Below are 3,144 nucleotides of genomic sequence, written 5' to 3' on the forward strand. Positions count from 1 at the left end.
ATTAGGTATTAGTAACCTAGAGATGATTTACATATATAGGAAGATATGTATAGATTATATACAAATAACATTTTATATAAGAAACTTGAGTATTGGTAGACTTTGTTATCTGAGAGGAGTCCTATAATCAATAGCCTACATATACGAAGACATGTTTACTTAAAAATCAACCAGTGTGTGTGTGTGTGTGTGTGTGTGTGTGTGTGTGTGTATGTGTGTGTATGTGTATGTGAGAGTGTGCGCATGTGCTGAGGATCAAACTCAGGACCTTGCACTTGCCAGGCAGGTGCTTAAGTCACTGAGCTATCTCCCTGCCCCTCCTAGATTGGAGGCTATGAGATAGAGCAAATCTATAGCTATACTTAAGGATAAACATTTCACTGAATCTCATGCTTCATTAATATAAATGTGTTTAGTTTGACTGTAAGAAATGAGTCATCAAACTGAATAAGTTATCTGGGTACTATTTGGATACATACGTTATGTTCATGTCAACACTAACTCCTGGCACTCCTCTCTCTGTGAATACCAGGGCCATTGTTGAGATGCTGTCTATTAAGGTGGCCGTGAAGCCACCATGCAGAGTGCCATATTTATTAGTGTGCTCTTCTTCTACTTTCATTTCACAAATCACTTTCTCAGGAGCAGCAGAGATGAGAGTCACCTACATGCCAGGAAGAAAAGAAAAATAAAAAAATCAAACTCATTCTATGGTATTAGAAAAACCTACACGTCAAGAGCAATCACTGAATTAAACTGAATCTTCCCTAAAAAGTTTATTCAGAAATCTAATTAATTTGTTGCCAATCTATGATAGGTATTAGCCCTTGGGTCAATTGTTTTTAAAGAAAAAACAATATTTAGGGGAAAATGATACTAGTTTTTGCTGAGTTCCACTCTTAGGCAAAATTCATCAGTGTGAGTGTTTCAGCCATGTGTGTGCCACCTGGCATTTTGTGGTGCCACCTGGCATCTCGTGATGCCTCCCAGGCTCTGTGGTCTGCTAATAACCCACCTTTAGGCTTAACTCAGGTGTTGCCTAGTTTACAAACAGTTTTAAAATGACTTAGTAATGTACAGTTCCAAACAACTTAAAAAGAGACTACGAGAAATCCAGGAATTCAATGAATTATTAGAATTATGCCTCCGCCATAAAACCATTTTAATGGAAGTTTAACAACTGAACTCAGTACACTTAAATTACTGCTGGAGTAATAAGGTGGGGTCACTTCTCAGAAACACATCCATGGGGGTTGTTTGGTTTTTTCATCCCAGGCTCGCTTGTAAGCAGACAGTGCTACTGGCAGGAACATTCTCTGTCAAGGAAAATCTTCTGCTTTTGGAGTCCATATTTTCATGCTTCTGTGAGATCTATAAAAAGCTTCTATTGAACTAACCTTTACTGGGAATTTTGGGGTTCTTTTTCTTCATTTTCTTTTGCCTCCCCTTCAGCGATGCATTACTGACAGGAATTTTTTTTTTTTTTTTTGACAGGCATTTTTCATAGTCATCATAATCTTGTGGGACCACTGCAGCACATGCAGTCTGCTGTGACAGAAATGCTACATGGTCATGATACATAACAGGGCAGGGACAAATTCTGTTTTGCTCATAAATTCAAAGCGTTTTGTTCTCAAGCTCACTGAAAAAGTAATAAAACTGAAATTTCCATCTAGGTCTGTCTACCTGCACATCTCCCTAATCACTAAATTATATGGAATGCTTCATGAATTTGTGTCATCCTTGCACAGAGGCCATGCTAAGCTTCTCTGTATCGCTCCAATTTCAGTATACGTGCTGCTGAAGCATGCACCCCAATCACTAAATTATAACATTTCTAGAGATGTAAAAGCCTTTACAGCTCCTCCCAGGAAGACACACAAATTTCAGAAACTGCAACCTTTTGTGGTTGCTTCTATTATAAGAAGTCATGAAGGAAAACAAACAAATACAAAAAAAATACTATGCCATGTTTTACACAGTAGGTAAATCAATGGAAAAAAAAAAAAAAAAAAGTTGTCTGTTTATAGCAGTAAGTGATCTAGCCACAAGATGTCCTCATAAACTGATACTACACACCAAGCAGGAGCCCGGAGTCTATATTAGGCTCAGGCAATGTGAAGGTGAGTGAGATACACGCTCTGCTCAGAGGTTTCAATCTAAAGAAAAAGTATGTAAACCACAGCAGTGGGAAAAATTTCTGGAGACAATAAATATAGGTTTCCTGAAGTAAATTTTTTTTTTTCTTAAGAGAAATAAACCTTCATTTCTTCGTTTCGAGATTCCTAGGTTTTAAAAGTATGGTTTTTTTTGAAAATCACTTGGAAAGACTATGGGAAATGTCACCTGAGTGAGAAGAACAGGCAGGAGCCAGGGGGAAGCAGGTAGCTCAAGAAATATAAATGTGAGCACCTCACAGACGCCACAGGTAGCTTAGCATATTTTAGGGTACAGTGTGTGTAGCAGAGCTTAATTCCCAATCTCATTTGATGACTTACCTGTGCCCAGGATGACAACAGGATGCAAAACTTAATATATGTTGATGTTAGATTTTCTACTACAGAATGACCTTAGTTTTTTTCTTTTTCCTAACTGAAAGACCAATGGACATGGTAGTATACAGAACTAATTTAAAATTTATAATGAAATATATAATTTTGTACTGTTCAGCCTGACACAGCAAGAGAAATGCTTTCATGTATTGTCTGCTTATTTACTTGGTACTGGGGCCTGAATCCGGAGCCTCGCATATGACTGGCAAGCACTGTACTACTGAGCGACTACCCAAACTCCGTATGGCCAATTCTTGTCTCCCTAAGTAAAATAAAACAAACCAGTGGTGAGACATTATGTCCCAGTAACAGGAAAACAAACAGATGGAAAGTGCCAGTGAAGGAGTGTGCTATCCAGCTCCCAGAGAAAAAGCCTTGGGTCGGGGAGATAGCTCAGTAGAATAAGCACTTGCCTGGCAAGCGCAAGGTCCTGAGTTCAATCCCCAGTACCGCTAAAAAATGAAAAAGAAAAATCCTTGTGGGGCAGAGGCACAAGAGACCCAACCTCCCTTGTCTCTGATGAGCGAGGGAGAGGACACTAAACAAAGAGCCCAGTCTCAGTCAGCATATAGGCTCTAGTGTATACAAGAGT

General features: G+C 38.9%; 1 non-coding gene across 1 annotated transcript; it reads right to left on the minus strand.

Annotated features, from left to right (window-relative positions):
- Positions 1 to 1,708: 1,708 nt before the first annotated feature.
- Positions 1,709 to 1,813, minus strand: LOC111812292. Its single transcript, XR_002817830.1, has one exon. It is a non-coding gene; the product is annotated as a U6 spliceosomal RNA (small nuclear RNA).
- Between the last annotated feature and the right edge of the window lie 1,331 nt (positions 1,814 to 3,144).

The sequence above is a fragment of the Octodon degus genome, unplaced genomic scaffold (assembly GCF_000260255.1).
Source record: "Octodon degus isolate 3935 unplaced genomic scaffold, OctDeg1.0 scaffold00119, whole genome shotgun sequence".
Classification (NCBI taxonomy): domain Eukaryota; kingdom Metazoa; phylum Chordata; class Mammalia; order Rodentia; family Octodontidae; genus Octodon; species Octodon degus.